Raw genomic sequence first — 23,319 nt, 5'->3', positions numbered from 1 at the left:
GACACATGGCACATTAACTTGTTATTAACCTATACAACCGGTCATGACTTAATAGTTGAAGAGTGATCAAAAAGTTTGGCTTATTTTTGAATTAGTTAAAATTGAACTTAATATTGGAAAACCATCCAAAGTTTAACTTATTGCTGTTAATTTTTCCTTTAATTAATTTATTGTGCTTTAATGTTTATTAAACAAAATTATTGAACTTTGCCTTATTATGTCGTAGATGAGTAGTCATAGTTTTATTTACAGTCTTCGACCTTTCCTTAAGAAGGATAGGTTGACAGGAGACAATTTTTCCAACTAGGAAAGAATGCTCAGACTTGTTCTGAAATCTGAAGGTAGGGAGGATGTTATGGACACCCCATTGCTTGCTGCATTGCTAGATAACACTACTGAGTATTACAGGCATAGGTATAAGGGTGCTCTTGATAGAGTTGTACCAATCACTTGCCTAATGCTGCAAATATGAGCTTGGTCTTCAAAAACGTTTTGAAGACAAGGATGCATACTCCATCATGCAAGAACTCAAAGCCGTGTTTAAGAATCAAAAATAAGTTGAGAGGTACGAGCTCCATCGAGAGATTTTGGACTGTACGATGGAGAAAGGTGCAACAGTTCATGATCATGTTTTTAAAATGATCGGCCTTATTCAAAATATAAAAAAATTGGGGCACCCATATAGTCAAGAGATGGCTACTGATGTCATTCTCCACTCACTTACAGAATCCTTTAATCAGTTCATCATGAAATTTAACATGTCTGAGGCTGATAAGACACTAGATGAGTTGCATGCCATGCTAATTAGTGTAGAAAAGAAAATCCCTAAGGAAATTAAGAAAGAAGTTCTTATGGTTCAAAAGGGAAGGGGTTCAAGAAAAAACGGGCAAGCAATAAGGGTAAGGGCAAAAAAGTTGCCAAGACTCCTGAAAAGCCCAAGGCGACTCCAAAACCAAAGCCAACAACTTAAAATGAATGCTTCTACTGCAAGAAAAAGGGGCATTGGAAGCGCAACTACCATAAATACCTCGACTACCTAAGGAAAAATGGAGCATCAACCTTGGGTAACATGTTATAAACATTTAAATTTCACTTGGGCATACGATACCAAGTTGCAGTGCTCATATTGTTCATGTCGTGCAGAAACTGTAAAGAAGTGAAGCTAGCACTGAAATGGAGCTTAGAGGTACATGAGAAGTGTTCTAGTGGCCAGAGAAAGCTTCATAGTTTGATTTCAGTTATATTGAACATTAAACTTGTTATATTTTTTTTTAGAAATTTTTCAGTTATTTTTTTAAAAATACTAATTTGGTTTACTTGTCATGGGCTAGTGTTGATCTATGACAAGGTAATAAATTGTTTTCATTTGTTAGTTATGAGTTAATTATGTTTTACAACATGGATATATATAGATCACTAGAAGCCAAAAACAGATGGTTCAAACTCAGCCTGCCTATGGCATTATAGGTTGGTCATATTAACCAATCGCGCATCCAATGATTACAAAAGGATGAACTTCTATCCTCATTTGATTATGAATCATTTGAGAATTGCGAGTCATGCTTGTTGGGTAATATGACCAAATTACCTTTTACAAGAAAGGGTGAAAGAGCTAATGACCTTTTGGGACTCATACACACAGATGTATGTGGACTAAAGAGTTCAAAAGCTAGAAGTGGGTTTAACTACTTCGTTACTTTTAATGACGATTTAAGTACATACGGATAAGAAAAAGTCGAAATCCTTTGAAAAGTTCAAAGAATTCCGAATTACAGCATTACGATCTGATTGTAGTGGGGAATATTTGACCAAGATTTTGACGATCATCTAAGTGATTGTGGAATTCTTTCACAATTAACTCCTCTTTGAACACCACAATTAAACGGTGTGTCAGAAAGGAGAAATCAAACTTTTCTTGACATGGTTCAATCCATGATGAGCTTTACTGATCTTCACATATCGTCTGGAGATATTCATTAGAAATAGCTGCGAACATACTAAACAGAAGCCCGTCCAAAGCAGTTGAAAAGACTCCATATGAGTTATGGACTAGAAAAGTTCCAAAGTTGTCTTTCCTCCAGATTTGGGGTTTTGAAGCCTATGTAAAACGTTTAAAAGGTGACAAATTAGGCCCTAAATTAGAAAGTGTTTCTTTGTGGGTTATCCCAAGTAAATAAAAGGTATTACTTCTACAATCGCGCAAATAACAAAGTGTTTGTTGCTCGCGATGGTGTCTTTCTATAAAGGGAATTTCTTTCTACAAAACCAAGTGGGAGCAAAGTGGTTCTCAAAGAAATTCGAGACGAACAACAAATGGATGTGGATAACACCACGTCAGAGGCGAGGGCACATAAGTCAACTGATTTGACAAATCATGCGTCGAAGCAAGCTAATTCAACTTGCAACACTCCTATCGTCCCACTTGAACCAAATTCTTGTGAAAATCTTCAAAGAGTTGAAGAGAACATTTCTATTTTTGCTCCTACCCCTCGTAGGTCACTCAAAATGAGAAAAAACAGTTTGTTGAAGTTCTGCTCACCGAGGATTCCAAAATTTTCTTATTGGAATGTGTAGAACTCACAACCTACAAGCAAGCTTTGGCGAGCCCCGACTCTGAAAAATGACTTGAGGCCATGAAATCCGAATGGACTCCATGTCTAAAAATGATGTGTGGGCCCTAGTAGACTTGTCTGATGGGGGTAAAACCCATTGGTTACAAATGGGTATACAAGATCAAACTAGACAAGGATGGAAATGCCTACATTTATAAAGCAAGATTGGTTACAAAAGGGTTCAGGCAAATTCATGGTATTGACTATGATGAAACCTTTTCCCTAGTAGCAATACTTAAGTCTATTTGGATTTTTCTAGCGATTACTGCATTTTCGATTACGAAATTTGGCAGATGGATGTGAAAATCGCCTTCTTGAATGGGTTCTTAACGGAGGATGTGTACATGACACAACCTGAGGGTTTTGAAGATTCAAATCCTAGATAGGATTGCAAGCTTCAGATTTCCATTTATAGATTGAAGCAAGCATCACGGAGTTGGAACATTGGCTTGGATGAGGTAATCAAACAGTTTGGTTTTCTCAAGAGCGAAGAAGAACCTTGTGTATACAAGAAGTTTAGTGAGAGTAGCCTAGTTTTCTTAGCTTTGTATGTGGATGACATAATGCTCATAGGGAACGACATACCAATGCTTGAGTTAGTCAATGAATGGTTGAAGAGTTGTTTCTCTATGATGAAAGACTTGGGAGATGCCGAGTACATATTGGGAATTAAGATCCATTGAGATAGGTCTCAAAGGATGATTGGACTAACTCAAGTGACTTATATTGATAAGATCCTTAACAGGTTCGAAATGTAAGATTCTAAGAGAGGATTTCTTCCCATGTCTCATGGTATTACACTTAGTAAAATTCAGTGCCCTCAAAAGCCAGAAGAGTTGCAGCGTGTGACTAATGTACCTTATGTCTCGGCAATAGGGTCCATTATGTATACCATGATATGTACAAGGCCAGATGTTGCATATGCCTTAAGCATATGTAGCAAATTTCAAGCAATTCAAGGAGATGTACACTGGACAGCTACTTAGAACACCCTTAAGTACTTGAGAAGGACTATAATTTATGGTGGCGAAAGTGAATTGGTTGTCAAGGACTATACAGATGCGAGCTTCCAAACAGACAAAGATGACTTTCGATCTCAATTAGGGTACATTTTCTGTCTGAACGGAGGAGGAGTGAGCTGGAAGAGTTCAAAGCAAAGCACTGTCGTAGACTATATGACATAATCTAAGTATTTGGCTGCCGTGGAAGCAGAAAAGGAAGTAGTTTTGATTAAGAAATTCCTCACTAAGCTAGACATTGTACCTAGTGCTCAAGAAGGAGTTGAGTTGTTTTGTGACAACAATGGCTCCATTGCTCAATCAAAGGAGCCAAGGTCACATTACAAATCCAAATATGTTGAGAGAAAATATCATCTCATTGGTTATTGTTGGCAGGTAGGATGTCAAGATCTGCAAAATTCATACGAATGAGAATATCGCTAACCCGCTCTCTAAACCCCTTACACAACCCAAGCATGAGAGTGACACTAGGGCTTCTGGATTGAACCAAGTTATGTAATTTAAATTGTATTTGTTTTGAGAAAACTTATTGTGTAATGCATTAACTTGCAGAATTATGTTTAATTAGAAATTTTCATTTCTCTTATTTAATTGTGGTTTGATATTAAATAAAATGTCAAAAATAATTATGAATTGATGGGATCATCAAATACGTGATTTGGTGAACGGAATCCCATAGGTGAACTAAATTCATAATTTATTTCAAGTTCCTAGTTTGAAATCTTTAAATTGGACATAAATGATTTTAATCAATGGACTGGCATGTAAGATTGATTGGATAGTGCAGTTTCATAGGTTATAAGGGCATAGAGATGCTCGGTCAATCACATGGATATGTATGAATGATACATAATTGAACTATTGACCTACTTTGAAGTTGAAGTATAGAACTTCCGGATATATTAGTGGATTCCTTTGACATGAGTGGAACACTGATTTCATTTAATGATTAATTTAATTGTGGTACATCAAAACGTCATGCCCTAAAAGGGGACTATAAAGGGTGCTTCTTGGTTACTTCAAAAGTTAAGTAGGAGAGCTTTGGTTGCCACAAGATTGGATAGAGTCTACCTATATAACTAGAAAATGTGGTCATGGCCTCTTGAAGAGGGAGAATTGAGAAAATGCATGGCCCTACTCAAATGGATTACAAAGTAATCATTTATTTTGCTATTCTAACTCAGTTTTCAAGAAATAATTTGTAGATTAATATGATCTCGACATGAGATGCAATCATATTATCATATAGACACATATTGACTTAAGGAATTTGAATATTGCACACTTGTCTTAGACAAGTGGGAGATTGAAGGTTTTATGTCTTTGTCAAGTGCAATTACTTGATATATAATGGAGATAATTAAGTTCGTTCTTTTAGGTTGTCGTTTTATCATAGCTAGAGGTACTTGCGACCTTTGGAATAGTAAAATAGTCCAAAACCCAATTGAACGGATCCTATAAGGTGACACAGAGGGTCTAGATTGAGCATAAGAGGAAGAAGCCCATGTTGGGCCTCATCTTTCTAGGTGACCGGCCATGTGGGTTGGTTTGGAGGGTTTCGTGCTTTCTAACCTAGTTAATTATAATATGATTATAAATAGACTAGGTGCCTAGGGTTTTCAATATACAAATTTACTGTTAATCAAACCCGAATTCGCAAACACGAAACCTAGCCCTCTCAAATTAAAATCTCTCTATTTCTCTCTCACTACACTCTCTCTCTCTTCCTTGCACCGGTGTGTGTTCGGTGGTGGTGGTGGTTTGTGGTGGCCGGTTGTCCGAAAATGTGGTGATCGTGGTGTTTCCCCTTCATCTGACTAACATAGCTTTGGTGGACGACTCATTCGAATCACGTGGACTAAGTAGAGGAGCAACGCATGGGGCTCTACTCTCTCCTTAATTATCAATCAATCGCAACGTGGAAATCATGCTTCAAATGTATAATTATGTGATTCTTGTGTGTTATACATGCGATCTTGTTTTAGGTGCTTATGAATATGATTCATGAAATTCCGCTTAGAGTACCTAAATCCCTACAATATGCTGGTCGGCGCCTATGATAGCACCGGCAATCCTAAAGAACATATCTCATCCTACCGTAACTTGATGTACTTACGATACGCGAGTACGCGATATGGTGTAAAAGCTTCCCGACTACCCTTAAGGACATAGGGCAAGATTGGTTAAATAGCTTGCCATCCGCGTACATAAATTGCTTCATAACTCTTATCTTGCTATTCGTCGGCAACTTTTCCTACAACATCCCGCCCATTAACTTGGTAACGATCGTGTAAGGCAAGAAGGAAGGACTCAGGTCCTATGTTCAAAGATTCAATATGGAGAAGTCCCAAATTAAGAACCTGCCAAATGAAATGGGCTACTCGGAGTTACTCTAAGTATTAAGGCATAATGGTTTCAAGTTCAACCTGATTCGAAAGAAAATTCAAACTTACGCGAGAATTTTGCGTGAGGCCAAGTCATATTTAACGCTTCGAATTTCTATTCGCCATAAAGACTGAAGAACAGGGCATGGGAGCCGAAAAGAAGTCTACTTCTTAGAAAGACTTACCTGTCAAGAAAAAGGAAGAAAGCAACAGGAAAAAGGAAGTCTAGGTAGCTGACCCAAAGATGCCTAAATCTAAGAAAGCCAAGATGTATGAGCCTGATGTTTTTGAGTTCAACAAGGATTGCTTCTCAATCCTGATGGAGATTAAGGAAAAAAATTTATCTTGAAAATCCACAGTCGTTAAGGGGGCCGCCCTACTTTAGAAACAGCAAAAAGTAATGCCATTACCCAAGGATGTGGGATATGATACAAATGATTGTAACAACCTCAAGCGCTTGTTGGACGAGCTTGCTAAGAAGGGCATGTTAAACTTGTACGTTCGGAAGTCAAAATTCACACTCTCAGATAGACAAAATATCCAAGATGCCCAAGGAAAAGAAAAATGATGATGGATATAATACCGACACAGGGCACGTACCCATAATTTCAAGCGGCGTTGCTGGAGGCGGCCCTACCATGAGGGATGCAAAGGATCATGCTTGAAGTCAGGATCAAGTCATGTTATCCAATTAAGTAAAGGAGAAGCCATTCCACGAGGTCGTGATCTGCGAGTCAGACGGGGGCACAGTTTGAGCTCCCCATGACGATCTTATGGTAGTCATACTAAATATTGCAAATCTAAAAGTAGGACGAGTCTTCATTGATACAAGCAGCTCGTCTTTCATAATCATCTTATCATGTTTGTGTAGACACTTGATTGTGTCTCCCTAAAAACCAAACCTAGTGATGGGTACCTTTCACGTCTTTGATTAACGAGTTTGGTAAAGATTTAAAAAGTCTTGTGAAGTTTCCTTCGGCCTTGACCATGTTCCCAATTTTTCCTAAAATGTGTTAGATCAAAATCATTCTTTTCGTGTCTTTAAACCCAAAATAACTCATTTCGTGTCCTTAAAATCATTCATCTCGTGTCCAATACATAGAAAACGTCCAAACCAGATATTTTTGGTCCAAAATCCTGGTCTAATTATTATTTAGTTGGATGAGACTTGAAAAGAGCTTTCCAACGATATATTATAAATCCAAATCCAACTTCAAAGGAATAAGTTATGGCCAAAATACTAAACCGTGCCCAAACCGAACCTAGGTCCACCTTACCAATGACCCAATAATCATGTGAGGGTCCAAATACCTTATTTTCGATCCTAAATCAATTAGGATTCATTACAAGCTTCTAGAAGTCTCTAGAAGGTTGTAATTTATCCTTTCCGAAAAGATAAAGATCAAAGAGTTCGAAGCCGAATGAAATTTCTCTTTTTCTGATAATCCTAATCTCGTTCAAAATAGATGATGTACGAATATTTCGTTAGCTCAATTCTATTGGAAATCAAACTTCGTGCGGCTGTTTATCTTAAGGAAACCATCGTAGAACGATAAAACCATCGCGCCGCTATAAGCCTATCGCCCCACGATGAGAGTTGTTCTGTTCCGATTCAAATTCTGATCTTTTTTGATCTTTTTTACTCTCTTTTTTCTTTATATGTAGAGGTCGTTTTCCACCATTTCAGATCATCAACAATCACCAAGAACCATCATTAATTCTTCTTATTCTCTCTCTTGATCCTATGGTTCTTAGCCTTAGCCTAAACACATCCTTGATACTCTTCCAAATCATTCACAATACCTCCTTCACGAGTCTTGAATACTCCTAGCCATCATCGACGTTGCCTTCGACCTCGACGTAAAAGGTTGATAGTTCTAAGGGTTTGCTCCCAAATCTATATTTCAATTCATATTTAAATTATTCACTTTATTGATTTAACTTTCTTGAAGTTTACTAACATGTGTGTTGTTTTGATAGAAAGAAGGTTAAGGCATCAAAGTAAGTAATTCCATTATCTCCTTAAAAATTCTTTGATTTTGGAGCAGAAATCATATTTACAATATTATTGTGATTTCTAGTATCATGTTAGGATGTTATTAGGATTCCTAGTATCATGTTTAGGATGTTTATTATGGTTTCTAGTACCATGTTTAGGATAAATGCTTTGTTTTGATTATTAGTGACATGCTAAGATTTGTTATTAATCCGTTTAGTATTATGCCTATGTTCTTACTATTAATGATATTTTGACTATGTTATTATAATGATGATTGTTGTATTAATCATATGTTGTTTGATTATTCATGATTTATTGTTATTGCTTGATCACCCCCTTTCTGCAGGTTTAAAGGGAATTTGTACATGAAATCACGCCTAATAAGATAATTCATAATCTGAGTTATGCTAATATGGTTTTAATTCAAATGATCATTAATAATAGATTTAATTGTGCATTAATAGTCAACCAACGTAGATTAACAGATTTAGGATTAATTTGATGTATGTATGTTGATCGAAAAGCGCACATGAATAACATAAGAATTAAGTAGAGGCCTATTTATGGCGGGTTCAATCTCTTTTAGGTTGGATTCATACCATCAGCCCCGAACATCCAGTCATGGTTTCCGGACCACTATGGAGTTAGCGATCTCCGTGATCGTGAATGGGGTGTAACCTTCACACCCGTGAACGGTTTACAAGTTCCTAAAACTTGTTGGCGACTCTTTTATCTCTAGCTTCTTTTTCTTGGAACGCCGCCATGCCTAAAAGCATGAACCACAGTAGAGCTCAATGAGAGAGTTGAAAAATTCCCTACAGTTTGAAATATCTAAGTTTTGATTAAAGTGCTTTGCAAGATGTTTCCCACCCCCTAGTTGGTTTGGGGTGGCATTATTCATCCGCTGGGTCGAATAGATCTACCTGTTCAGTTTAGTCTCAAGAAAGAGGGCCGAAACATGGTGATTCTTTTTCTTGTTGTCAAGCACTTGAAAACCTACAATGTCATCATTGGCTGACCTTATAACACCTTAGAAATTTTCTTTCTTTAAAATACCTAAAAATACGAAATAATAGGAAATATCTAAGACATTACTGCCACAGTGATAATGCCTAAGGAATTTATCAAAGACACACAGCGAAAGACTCTTTTCAAAACCATTCAAGATTAAAAAAGTCCAATAGTCAAACCACACAAAGTGTAGTCAAACCAAAACCAAATAGAGTCAAACCTACAACTTGGAACCATTGTAGGCCCTTTTAAAACCCAAACCATTGTCTAAAACCAATATATTAGTCTCAACAAGCAAATAAATAATATTCAAAGCAAGTAAAGTAAAACTAATTCTCATAAAGACTAAACAAGATTCGCTATTCACTTATTTCCCCAACATGGATATGCATCGTCCTCTGAAAGGCTTTTCTTTATTCTGTCCCCACTACTCTCCATAAGAAATGGGTCGTTGTAGGGCCAAGATATAGACAAGGCTAACACAAACACAACAATCAGTAATGCTGAGTACATAAGCGTAAACAAAACACACTAACATACTTACAACCTAAGCTAGCATCATACATCTTACCTTTAGCCCTATCTTCAACATACAGCCAACAAAAAAACACAAGACAACTCAATTGTTTATTTATTTGATTACGCATCGAACGAGTTTCCAACCAAATCTTTGCCCCAAAAAATTAGGGTAAACTATTCCGGGAATTAATCGGGTAGGCACCAATGTCACTCATGAGTGACAAATGTTCGTGTGCATAATAATATTACCCCCGATATAAGCTATGGTTAAATATAAAACCCATAACTCCCCCTATATGTTCATACTCAATGTATAAACATTCCAAGAGTTTTGGTGCGTAACCTCTTTCACTTCACATTGTTTACATTTTAGACTTAGTGATGACTCTCAATCCATAAAACATTCAATCATCATGAATCATTCAAGAAATCAAACATTCCAATTTAAATCTTGAATAATTAGTGACCACATTTAATTTAATGTTGAACCCTTTCTAAAACTACCTCGATGTAAAAATACCTTAAGCGCATAAAGCACCGCAAAATCCTATCCCTCGGTGTATAAACACCTTAAGTGCATGTATGCACCGCTATATAATTTAGGAAATTTTGTCAACAACTACCATTTAAATAACCAATTTTTAGAATAACTACCTATTAATTTGTTTTTAAAAAAAACTACCACAAAACACAAAAAGTTTAAATAGCACTACCACTTTTAGTTTTCCGGCTTAATTTCCAACTGTTGCGGTTTACTTTATACAATTTCAATCAATCGTGGTAAAGACAACAACAAAATTCAATGCCCGAACATAATTATAGATAAATAAACTTTAATTTCGCATTGTAGATGAGTTAATTTCTCAATTGAATATTTAAATTAGGGTTCATGTCAAGAAACTGAATTTAGGGTTTTACAAAATTGGGGGATTTGGTGCAATTGAATTGTACTACCTTATTTAGAGTTAATGTAGAGACAATTTTGTAAGTTCACATGAGTTTTTTGGACGGAAATTTTAGAAATTGGGTCTTTTTAATCAGAGATTCTTGTCTAAAAACCAAAAGTGGTAGTGCTACTCAAACTTTTTGTGATTTTGTGGTAGTTTTTTCAAAAAAAAAATTATTAGGTAGTTGTTCTCAAAAGTGGTCTTTTAAATGGTAATTGTTGACAAAATTTCCTATAATTTATCACTGTGTACTAAGACACTTAAATAGCTCCAATCTCATGCTTAAAACATCAATAAAAATTATATGACCCATAATAGAATTCCCTTTCAATATTCCAAACTCAATTAAATATTTAATTAAACATGTTGTTAATCATGTAAACAATAAAAGTGCGGTCCATATTCAATATTCCAAACATCACCAATTCCAACAATAATCATTTCAAATAATCATGCCTTATAAACCAAACATCAAATCCAATTCAATTCCACATAACCAGTCCAATCCAACATTTCCAACTAGTTCCTAGTAGGGGTGTTCAAATCCTGGTACCCGGTTTTTCAGGTAACCGAGAAATCAGGTACTCGGATAACTGGGTAGTTAAACGTGAGGCCCATATCCCGACTTGGTTAAATCGAGTACTCGGGTTTAAAGTACCCAGTTTAACTGGGTCGGGTCATGGGTACCCATTTTTTCCCTTTCTTTAAATTTAGTTAAGTTCCTGCGATTTTTTTTTCTTTTCTTTTACCAGTAAGTTGTTGCGATTTGGCAAATTCAACTTTATAAACCACTTTAAGTTCAACCAAAATCACTTTGATTTGAAAATATCTTAAATTTGAAATGTAACACCCCAATAATTCTCCCTTTTCCAAACCACTTACTTTAAATAAAATAGAGATTGACTATTGACATGTTACCGCAACGTGTTAGAACGTTAAGGCTTTGTTAGAATATCGCAGCGGAAAATCCAAATTAAATCTTAAAATAATATAGTAAAGAAAACCAATAAGCCAAAGCTTACAAACTAGAACCATAAAGGCCCTTATTTAAAACCAAACCAATATTTAAAACCCAAATCATAAATGAATAACAAAACATTAATAAGTTCAACACAAAGAACGAATACTCTCAATCACACTTATCCTGGATAATGCGTATGCCAAATCCCTGAACTTCACAGCATCAAGCTAACCTATGCAATACTACTCCATAATAATACAAGTGTAATAATTGGATCATCACAGGGTCATTGAAAGGCGAAGGCCATGACCAAAAGAAAATACACACACAAGTACACAATCAGCAAAGCTAAGTAAATACAAGCTACAACGCACCAAACCTAACATGCTCAACTAATTAAAGTAAATAACATTCAACATAAATTCATTAACCAAGACTCCACACCAAAATAGTTCAATCAATTCAACATACTCACTAACCAATTCCAATCCACTTGACTCTTTATATTTAATTTAATTGGGGTAAGCAATAGAAAAGGTTGTCCAATCCACCAATCATTTTGGTCCCAAATGACTATTTAAAATAAAAACATAGCGCGATGCAAGAATGACCGCGATTCCATTCACACAAAGTTAGTCTAGGATCTCATCTAACTTTCATTATAAAATGAACATGTAAATACGAAAAGAGAAGAGGACATGTTGATCAAACAAGCCTCGGAAAGCCACGGGCTACCACCGTGTACCCCAACCCATAATTCTCAATACTCTAGAATTGCACGCTTTCCAGAGTTTTATTGTTCATCCATGTTTCACTTTACGTGATTACAAATTTAAATAATAATAGCCGACTCATTCAAGTTACCATACACAATAATCATACATATAATTCACTTTTATTCTTATTTAGGACAATGATGATCACATCACAAATTGACCGTTAATTCCTTTAAATTCCAAATTATCCAAAATTGTTGAACATAGTCAACCCACCTAGCCATTTCGGCTTAATCCACCTTTACTCAACATATTAAAAAGTCATGCTTGAGTAATAAATAAAATAATAATAATAACCTCATAAAATAATTAATAAATTCATTCCACTTAAACCATTCAATTCCAATCCTTCAATAATCCAAACATGGTTATCAAACTAATCTAATAATATATGCTTGATCAACATTCCATACAAACAATTAATAATCCAAATCAACATGCTTGCATCCACAATTCCATACAAACATAATCAATTCACCAAAACATGTCTCATAAACATAAACACATGAATTAATTCAATGTTTAACCAAACAATTACCATCCAAGAGTTCTCTAAACATGAAACTAAGTTCTTTTCTTTTGGTACCTAAACATGTACTTCTTACAACGAAGTAGACATGTACGTACCTCGTGTAAACAATCCTTTTATGCCACTTTTAATCACTTAAAACAATCCTAGGGAATAATCACCTCCTAGAAAACAACCAGCAATAATAAATTAATACCCAAACTAATTTCCAGCAATATAAATTTGATTAAAACTCCTTAAAACTTCCTTAAAAACATGTTTCTATGCTTTGTTAATAATTAGAAATTCAATAGGAACAAAAGCCCCAATTTAATTATTCATTAGAACCTAAAAATCCCAATTTCAACAAATTAAAACCCTAGGTTTTGTAATTACAAAATCTGAAAAACTAAAACATTTATATAATTTGAAATTATAAGTTTAAACCATAAAAACATGAAATTGATACTAATTAAATCAAGTTCAAACAATAAAATCAAACCCAAAACAATCTAATAAAATATTAAGCAAAATAAAAAGAAAACAAAGGAGGAATGAGGGGAGGAGGCCACGTGGACTGGCTAGCCCGGCTGGGTGGTCGTCAGCGACTAGGTGGCGGCGAAAGCAACAGGGCGGCGCGCTGAAGGTGGCTGGGCGGCAGTGAGCTTTGCTCACATGGGAAGAAGGAAAGGGAAAGAAAGAAAAAGAAAAGAAAAAGGAAAGAAAAATAAAAGAAATAAAATAAAGAGAAAAGAAATTAACTAACCTTTTGTGAGGGGAAAATTTTTGGGATTCATAGGGTATTTATTGGAGAGAGAGTTGTAGGGTAGCATTGGGCGTCATGAAATTAATGGGCTTATTAAATAAATAAAATGGATTATGCTTGTTTTTATGATCATGAATGGTAGGATATAGGTACATAAAAATCTTATTGTAATAAAATAATTTTCCACCCAAAAGTAATAATTTGAAACTTTAATAATGAAATTCCAGAAAAATACAAATAATTATAATAAATAAAACAAAATTTCATTTATAAATATTTAAAAATATGGGGGATTACAACCTACCCCTCTTAAAAGAGGTTTTGTCTCAAAACTTAGCATAAAATCCCTTAAATTGCAAAACATTTGCATAAAACAATTTCAAGATTTTCAAAATTATGTTGCTGGAATTCCAATTGTGTCATAATATAGACACTAATATCCTATCACCATCCCAATTTACGTATTTCACTAGACACGTAAATAATAAAATAGCTATAAAAAAGCATAAAAACACCACAAAATAGCATAAAATAAGACAAAAAGCGCGAAATTATAGCATTCTACCCCTCCCCCCTTAAAGTACAAGAGTTACGCCCTCGTAACTCACCTCATTAAAAAACTCAGGGTATCACTTTCTCATATCATCCTCAACCTCCCAAGTAGCCTCTTCATATTCTTGGTTTAATCAAAGAACATTAACAATTCTAACATCCTTATTGCGTGTACTACGCACCTTATGATCCAAAATTTTCACAAGCCTTTCTTCATAAGTTAAATTCTCATCCAATTGAATCGATTCAGGTTGTAGCACGTGCTTAGAATCAGGAACATACTTTTCAATTGAGAGATAAGAAACACATCATGCATTTTCTCAAATTCCATAGGTAATGCCAATTTGTAAGCAACCTTGCCCACACATTGCCAAATTTCATAAGAACCTATATACTTGGCACTCAATTTTCCCTTTTACCCAAATCTCATCACTCCTTTTTTAGGTGAAACCTTCAAAAAGACTTTATCACCCACATTAAACTCATCATCTCGCCTTTTCAAATCGGCGTAGCTTTTCTGCCTATCTTGCACAGCTTAAATTCTCAAGCGAATCAACTTCACTTTATTCACCATTTCCTCAATATACTCTGTTCCCAAGACAAGATTCTTACTAAAGTCATTCTAACATACAAGACTTCCACACTTTCAACCATATAATGCTTCAAAAGGTGACATGCCAATTCCTGCATAGAAATTATTATTGTAAGAAAACTCAATCAAATCTAAGTGATCTTCCCAAGTACCTTGAAAATCCAAGGCACATTCCTTTAACATTCTTCCATGGTTTGATTGGTCCTTTTAGTCTGTCCATCCGTTGTTGGGTGGAACGCAATACTCATTTTTCAGTGTTGTTCCCAAGTTGGCTTGAACCTTTTGCCAAAATTTGGACAAGAACCTTGAATCAAGATCGGAGATGATGTCCTTAGGCACTCCATGTAGTAGAAGTACATTCTTCACATACAACTTTGCCAATTGTTTCTTCTTCCAAGTTTCCTTTATTGGAATAAATACCGTAGACTTTGTAAGTCGATCTACAATCACCCAAATAGTGTCATTGCCACTTTTGGTTCTAGGCAATCCTGTGACAAAATCCATGGATATTGAATCCTATTTCCAACTTGGAATCTCCAAAGGTTGAACCTTTCCCATAGGTCTCTTGTGATCAATATTGACCTTTTAACAAGTCAAGCATTTACTCACAAACTCAGCTACTGCTCTCTTCATGTTTGGCCACCAATACAACACTTTTAAGTCCTTGTACAACTTGTCTCCCTCCTAGGTGTGGCTTTCTTGCTTGATTTTTCTCTTTAAATCCTCACACTTTTTTATGCACCATCTTTCTTTGTAACTTAAACTTGCATCATCATGGATCTTGAAATCTACATTTTTCCCTTAGCTCATTTTCTCCTTAATCAATTGGATTCCTTCATCACCTTTCTTACTTTCTTTAATTTCATCCAACAATGAACTCCCAAGTGAAAGAGCACTCAATCTTGCTTCTAATTCACCATAGTTCACAACCTCCAAGTTCAAACTCTTCATACCTTCACATAACTCATCAGACAAGATTAAAGCATTCACACCATGACTTGCTTTCCTACTCAAGGCATCCGCAACAACAGTTGCTTTCCCGTCATGGTACTTGTAGGCGCCATTCGAAGCGCACCTACGGTAAGCATGTTGTGAATATGCTTGGCACTCATAGGAAGTGGGAATTGACATACGATTAGGGACAACGAATAAGGACAAATAAAGTAGGGAGCTGCCAACAAGTTTTTAAGGAACTTGTAAACCGTTCACGGATCATTTAAGGCAACCACAATAAAGGGACAACGATAGGCAACAACGATTAACCCTTGAAGGTTACACCTCATTCATAATCCATGAGATTACTAACTCCATCTGGTTCAAAACCACAAAAGGAGGATCGGGGATGATGGTACGAAGTGAGTCATGGAGTTACGTTCGCCCGTATTGGCCTCTACTCGATTCTTATTGTGAAAAGTATTCTTGCGATCTGCACACAAACAAAGATTCAATTTGCTCCAAACTAATATTAGGCTAAATTAGTTGAATGTTAAAAAAAATTGTAATCACTTGATTATAAAACAACATTAAAAAGGAACCTAAACCGGTCGTCCAAATTATCTTATTAGGCATTATATTCAATTATATACTCCCTTTAACATGCAATATGGTGATCAATAAATATAATAAAATCAACATCAACATTGGAAGAAATTCAACCATAATAATGTTAGTCAAATCAAATCATAATAATAACAAAATCATGATACTAGCAATAAGAATAAAAATAAGAGTAATTAAGTGATTAATTACTCACGTTCTGTGCTTCTTTAAATCTCTACATCATGAATAAATTGTTAGCAACTGCAAGGAAAATAATAAATAATAATGAAAATTAAATTAAATTAAACTAGAGTTGATTTGGGGTCAAACCCTCAAACAGTTCCACCTTTCACGCCTTGGTTTAAGTTTAGAATTTCGGGTAAAGTACGGACTCCGGGGAGTGCTTAAGGGATGTATTGTGGAATAATAGGAAAGGCTAGTGTTTAGGCTAAAGCATAAGAGAGAAAGAGAGAATGATTTTGTGCCCCAAAACTGAGAAATCAGCCTCGTATTTATAGAGAAAATGTGAAGGGTGAGGTACGGAACCCTAGAATTGAAGGGGCCACGAAACAAAACCCTAGAAAATTGTCGTGCCACGGCAGAATTGCCGTGACGCGACAGAAATTGCTATGGCACGGCAAATGTTGTCGTGGCGCGACAGATGTTGGCGTGGTAAGGCAGATATTGTCGTGTTGCGACATTTGTGTTTTCTGGAATTTCGTCCAAGTTCATTTATATCGTTTATTGCATTAAATACAAGATACTTTAGGTGTTGTTTCAGTGCTCCGCACTTATTTTAGGCTTAGAGTTTTTAATTTTATTAATCGGGATTAATTAATAAATAAAATGAAATCAATTAAAAAGAGTTTGGGCTGAAATGTGAGTTGGACTGAGTTTGAATAAAAGTTTGGACCGATTTGTGAATTAAACATGTTTGACTAAATATGGGTTTAAGCACTCCTGAGATTAAATACTCAACCCGACCAATAATGGCGGTTAAAGGTTGTTCATCATCAGGTTTTGTTTTAGGGAGACATTTTTAGATGTCTACAGAAGCCCCCACTTTGACTAAGTTTGTAGAACGTCAGTTTCGAAAACAATAGTCAAAGTAGTCGATTAAGACGGAGAATGATTTAAGACCTTCTGCGATCCTAAATCACTATGTATACGCCCATACCTATAGAAAAGCGTTAGTTCCACAGATAAAAGAGTGAAGAGATAGAATGCGTATCTGGAAAATATGTTTGGTAGTTTTCTACGCCTCGAAAAATCCATCGGATGATAATTTTCCACGCCTCGAGAATTTTGTTAGATGATAGATGATATTTTTCCACGCCTCAGGAATTTATCGTCGACTTCTATGCCTCGAGAAGTGTGCAACGACCGACAATTCTCCAAGCCTAGGGATTGTCTGATAATGAAAGATTACATGTCCACACCTTGAGACACAATCGCCAACTTCTACGCCTCGAGAAGTGTGCAACGACTGACAATTCTCCACGCCTCGGGAAAAGTTTGTCTGATAATGAGAAATTATATGTCCACGCCTTGGGACACAATCACCAACTTCTACGCCTCGAGAAGTGTGCAACGTGAATCGTCCTCGCCTCGGGAGATGACCACTAGGTGTTTGATAAATGATAACGGTTCGATTTTCCCCAAACCTAGGTTGTAGATGATGATAATTTGTTTGATTGTACCTGAGACCTGGAAAATAGAATTTGCCAAAGGACTCGGATGGACTGTGATTGACTTGACCAAGCTTGACTTGACAAGACATGACATGTGTATGACATGTGACTATTTGAGTGTGCGCAGACACAAACAACTGAAAATGCAAAAATTTCCGTCATATTTTATCATGAGTGGAGAATTTTTTCATGAATGGAGGGTACCGACTTTCTCACGAAAAAGAAAGACATGAAAATTGGAGTAAGAGCTTTCGAACTTCCCTCGATAAAAATTTTGAAAATGTTTTTGAACTTCCCCAAAAGAAAAAAGATGAAATAGAAGAAGTTTTGTACTTCCTCGCCAAGAAAATTTTGAAAAAGTTTTTTTAACTTCCCCAAAAGAAAAGACATGAAAAAAGGAAGAAGTTTTTAACTTCCTCGATGAGCAAAGTGAGATGAATCGCATGGATTTTCTTCTTATCAAATTGAATTGCTTGTCTTTGAAAATAATGTATGCATGATGAATGTTCATAGGCCAGGAGGCTAAGGACAATTACATCATGTGACATGATCAATTAATGAACTTAGGTCATGAGGCTAAGCACAGTATAATCATATTTTATTGTCGGTGTTTGTTGCTTAGGTCAGGGAGCTAAGCATCATATATAGTGTGTGAAAAAATAATCTTGAACGTCGCTTAGGTCTGGAAGCTAAGCACGTATACAGTGGTGATTGTTAAGTAATTCATAAAATAATTACAGTTGCTTAGGTCAAGGAGCTAAGCACGATATGTAATGTATGCTATAATGGATGTTACTTATCTTAGGGAGCTAAGCACATCTTGCATGAATCTTGATAAATGTACCTAGGTCAGGAAGCTAAGTACATTTGTGATAATGCTATCGAATGATGATGACTTTGCTAGATGTTGTCGTCAAGCATGCGTGGTGTGGTAACAAGATTTCATGATAAGGGGTTCCTAAGGGAAGGAGGATATAGCCTTGCATATGTGAATGAAGTGTATGAAAGTGATACTAAGGTGAGGCTGTAAAGGTTATGGTGATGGAAAGAGATATGAAAAGAGTCGAGATGGTGACTGTTTAGGCTTGGTAGGCTAAGTGATATGGGTTTAAGCCCCCAAGTCTAGCTTTAAATGGATAGGGATGAGCATTGGATATTTTAAGCTCGATCATACATGGATATGAATATGAATGTGGCCGCACCTCGATGTGAGGTTGCCTATGTATTCGTTAGGAATCAGACCAAACGTAGCTCTAACCGAACTTCGCACAAGTATGTGTACACCTCAAAGGGTCTTTTGAGGGTTATAACGTGGTTAAGCTAGTGGTTTGAAGAAGAAAGGGTGAAAGGCTCAAGACTCGAGAAAAGCCCCCCAAGATGTGTAATTATGTGTTTGAAATTTAAATTTGCAAGTTTTATTTTTCACATTTTTTTTTTTGTTTTGAATTTTTTTCTTTGTAATCTTTTGAATCAATGCGGGAAATCTTGGATCATGCGGTCCATCACTCACTTAACATTCATGTTTCTTAAGCACGGTACCAAGCACAAATCATGCGGTCATTCGAAGCGTGCCTACGGTAAGCATGTTGTGAATATGCTTGGCACTCATAGGAAATGGGAATTGACATATGATTAGAGACAACTATTAGGGAAAAATAAAGTGGGGAGCCGCCAACAAGTTTTTAAGGAACATGTAAACCTTTCACGGATCATTTAAGGCAACCATGATAAAGGGACAACGATAGGCAACAACGATTGACGCGTGAAGGTTACACCCCATTGATAATCCATGAGATTACTAACTCTATATGGTTCGGAACCACAAAAGGAGGATGGGGGATGATGGTACGAAGTGAGTTATGGAGTCACGTTCGCCCGTATTGGCCTCTACTCAATTCTTATTGTGAAAAGTATTCCTGCGATCTGCACACAAAAAAAGATTCAATTTGCTCCAAACTAATATTAGGCTAAATTAGTTGAATGTTAATACGGCATATAATTCTAAAATATTGTGATCACTTGATTAAACAACAAGATTAAAAAGGAGCCTAAATTGGTTGTCCAAATTATCTTATTAGGTGTTATATTCAATTACATATTCCCTTTAAACATGCAATATGGTGATCAATAAATATAATAAAATCAACATCAACATTGGAAGCAATTCAACCATAATAATGTTAGTCAAATCAAATCATAATAATAACCCTAATCATGATACTAGCAATAAGAATAAAAATAAGAGTAATTAAGTGATTAATTACTCACGTTCTGGTGCTTCTTTAAATCGCTAATCATGAATAAATTGTTAGTAACTTCAAGGAAAATAATAAATAATAATGGAAATTAAATTAAACTAGAGTTGATTTGGGGTCAAACCCTCAAACAGTTCTACCTTTCACGCCTTGGTTTAAGTTTAGAACTTCGAGTAAAGTACGGACTCCGGGGAGTGCTTAAGGGATGTATTATGGAAGAATAGGGAAGGCTTGTGTTTAGGCTAGAGCATAAGAGAGAAAGAGAGAATGATTTTGTGCCCCGAAACTGAGAAATCAGCATCGTATTTATAGTGAAAATGTGAGGGGTGAGGTACGAAACCCTAGAATTGAAGGCGCCGCGAAACAAAACCCTAGAAAATTATCGTGTCATGGCAGATCTGCTGTGGCGTGGCAGATATTGTCGTGTCGCAGCATTTGTGTTTTCTGGAATTTTGTCCAGGTTCATTTTTATCTTTTATTTTGCATTAAATACGGGATACTTTAGGCGCCATTTCAGTGCTCCGGACTTATTTTAGGCTTAGAGATTTAATATTTATTAATCAGGCTTAATTAATAAATAAAATGAAATGAATTAAAAATGGTTTGGGCTTAAATGTGAGTTGGACTGAGTTTGAATAAATGTTTGGACTGATTTGTGGACTGAAAGTGTTTGACTGAATATGGGTTTTAAGCACTCCCGAGATTAAACACTCGACCCGACCAATAATGGCGGTAAAAGGTTGTTCATCATCGGGTTTTGTTTTGGGTAGACATTTTTAGATGTCTACAGTATTTTATGTTTAAATCATAGTCATTGAACAGTTCCAACCAACACCTCTATCTCATATTGAAATTTGTCTATGTGAAAATATACTTGAGACTCATATAATCCGTAAATATCTTACACTTTACCCTATACAAATAATGTCTCCAAATCTTCGATGCAAATACTATGGCCGCAAGCTCAAGATCATGGGTAGGGTAATTAACTTCATAAGGTTTGAGTTGGCGAGAAGCATATTCTATCACCTTCCCATTTTGTTGCAACACACACCTTAATCCATTCTTCGAACCATCACTATAAACTTCAAATCCATCACTTCCATCAGGTAAGGCTAAAACAAGTGCAGTGGTTAAACGATCTTTAAGAGTTTGAAAGGCTTGTTCACCATACTTCTTATCCCATTCAAACTTTCTTTCCTTCTTCATCAAAGTAGTTAAGGGTCTAGCATTCTTCGAAAAATCCTTTACAAACCTTCTGTAATAACCAGCTAATCCCAAGAAACTCCTTATGTCAAACATGTTCATAGGTGTAGGCCACTCACTCATAGCATGAATCTTTGCTGGATCCACAAAAACAACTTCTTTAGAAACATAATGTCCCAAAAATGAAACCTTCTCTAACCATAACTCGCACTTCGAAAACTTAGCATACAACTTGTTGTCTCTAAGAGTTCTTAACACAGTCCTCAATTACTCTTTATGGTCTTCCTTATTTCTCGAGTATACCAAAATATCGTCAATAAAAACAACCACAAACTTATCCAAATACTCATGGAATACTCGATTCATCAAATCCATAAAGATTGCAAGTTCATTGGTCAACCCAAAAGGCATGACTGCAAACTCATAGTGCCCATATCTAGTCCTAAAAGAAATCTTAGGAATGTCCTTATCAGCAACTCTCAATTGATGGTACCCGAAACGTAAATCAATCTTGGAAAATACACTAGCTCCCTTTAATTGATCAAACAAATCATCAATCCTAGCAGTGGGTAATTATTTTTTATTGTCACATTATTCCATTCTCTATAATCAATGCCAGTCTCATGCGCCCATCTTTCTTCTTTACACACAAAACAGGTGCTCCCCAAGGAGATGCACTTGGCCTAATATATCCCTTATCCAATCATTCTTACAATTGCATTTTCAACTCACCCATCTCAGCAGGTGCCATTCTATAAGGTGCCTTAGAAATCGATGCCATTCTAGGAATTAAATCTATTGTAAACTCCACTTCCCTCTTGGGTGGAATCCTAGAAATCTCTTCATGAAATACATATGGAAACTCATTCACAATTGGTACTTCCACATTCACCTTAATTATTACTCATTCCAAGTCTTGCACACAACAAAAGAACAAAGGATACCTCTTGCCCATAAGTTTTGACAACTTCATTGCAAAAATAATCCCAATACCTTTTGGTTTCCCAAAACATATGTAAGACACAGTCTTTCCCAAAGGAATCCTTAAATAAACCTTCTATATCTCACAATCTATCTAAGCTTTATAAGTAGCCAACCAATCTATTCCCAAGATAACATCAAGGTCATCCAACTCAAATTCTATAAGATTGGATGGAAAATCAGTATCTCCAATCCTCAAAGGTAAACCCTTATGCATCTTAGTACACCTCACAACTTCACCAGTAGGTAAACTAATATTCAAGTCAATCGAATTCGGTTCAACTAGTCCTAATTGTTTCACAACAGAACTAGAAATAAAATAATAGGTGGCTCCAAAATCAAACAAAACTTTAACAGAAATAGAATGAATAGAAAATTTACCAGTAACAACATTAGAAGACCTTTCAGCTTCCTTCTTGCCCATCACAGACAAACGACCTGAAGTGACATTCTTTCCTTGATTCCCAGAGTTATCGTTGCCAACATTTCCGTTCCTTGCATTCCTATTAGGACCATTTGAATTCCCTCCTTGATTGCTCGTTGGAGTAGACTTGTTCTCATTCCCCTATTACTTTAATTTGGTGAAACATTCGAACTCCCTATGGCCCTTCTTATGACAGAACCTACACACAACTAAGTTCCCATCATACTCCTTTCTAGGATGATCCTTGCCACACCTCTTGCAGTTGTAATGCCTCTCAGCTTGGCTAGTAGTTCTAGATGATCCTCCATTCATCTGAAAATTTCTATTCTGGAAATTCTCGTTCCTTGGCTTCTTAAAGTTACCTTGGTGACTCAAATTCTCATAATCCTTACGCTTTTCTCCAACACTTCCACTCTCAGGCGCACTCTGACATTCATATTGTACAGGTGCGCCGCTCTCCCATAAACCTTATCAAGAGTCTTAAAGTCTTTCCAACCAAGTCCTTTTGTAACTATTTAGTCAAACCTTGCTCAAATCTTTGAGCTTTCAACTCCTCAATAGGCACTACTTTAGGAGC

Source organism: Chenopodium quinoa, unplaced genomic scaffold (genome assembly GCF_001683475.1).
Source record: "Chenopodium quinoa cultivar QQ74 unplaced genomic scaffold, ASM168347v1, whole genome shotgun sequence".
Classification (NCBI taxonomy): Eukaryota; Viridiplantae; Streptophyta; class Magnoliopsida; order Caryophyllales; family Amaranthaceae; genus Chenopodium; species Chenopodium quinoa.
This window is presented reverse-complemented; position numbering follows the sequence as displayed.